We start from the raw sequence: 949 nt of genomic DNA, 5'->3' as shown, positions 1-949 counted from the left end.
TTGTTTGCCTTTTCTCTCCCAGGACCCATTGTCCTCCCTCAGCCCTGGGGGTTGTCATTTCCCTTTTCTAGGAAGATGTTGTTTTCCATATTCTTCACTTATACATAGAATTAACCCTTTAAACACCCTGTTCCCACTGCTCAGGTCTACCTAGACCACCACCATGTTCCTTGGCATATAAATTTCCAATTATCCGTGCTGTATTCAGAATTGAGTCCAGTTCTATACTGAGGTCTCTACTCCCCTACTGCAATTGTCCTAAATAAAATTTGTTCTGGGGTAGGGGTATAGCTTAGTGGTAGAACACTTGCCTAGCATGTGCAACACACTGGTCCGATCCCTAGCATTGAAAAAAAAATTTCTTTACTGCTTTGTAAGGGTGAAGCAGACCAGTCACCCCCATCCAAAAGACCATTGCCACAGTTAAGCTTCTTTCCTTGTCAGAAAGAATTTTACCAAGGGTGTCAATAGGATATCAGCAAAAATTTCTGTGGTTTGTAGCTTCCTCTTTCTTATAAATGCCAGGTTTGCAGACAAAATTTGTGAAACCTCTGTCTAGCCTAAAAATGTGGGACAAAGAGTAACTGTTATGTACCCACCCAGTGACATCTAACCACCCCACTGAGTATAAGTCTAAAAGAATTTTCAGATTCAGGCTCCAAAGCTTTTTAGGCATTAGCCTCCTCTGGACTGCTGCAGCTAAAATAAACCTGATTTCTGGTGTCCAGCCACATCTGTCCTATATCAAGGGGACAGACAGATTTAGATGTAAGGTGTAAGGGGACAAATAGATGAAGATGGTGGGAACACAAGGTTCAGAGAATAATTCTATAAAATGAGTTCACTGTACTGATTCTCCACATGCTTTCTTTGCTAAAAAGCAATCTGCCTTCAGCCCTACCTGGCCTCGGGGGACAGGAAAAACACATTCCTTGCTTTTTTTGGCTAT

This window comes from Marmota marmota, unplaced genomic scaffold (assembly GCF_001458135.2).
Source record: "Marmota marmota marmota unplaced genomic scaffold, marMar, whole genome shotgun sequence".
Classification (NCBI taxonomy): domain Eukaryota; kingdom Metazoa; phylum Chordata; class Mammalia; order Rodentia; family Sciuridae; genus Marmota; species Marmota marmota.
This window is presented reverse-complemented; position numbering follows the sequence as displayed.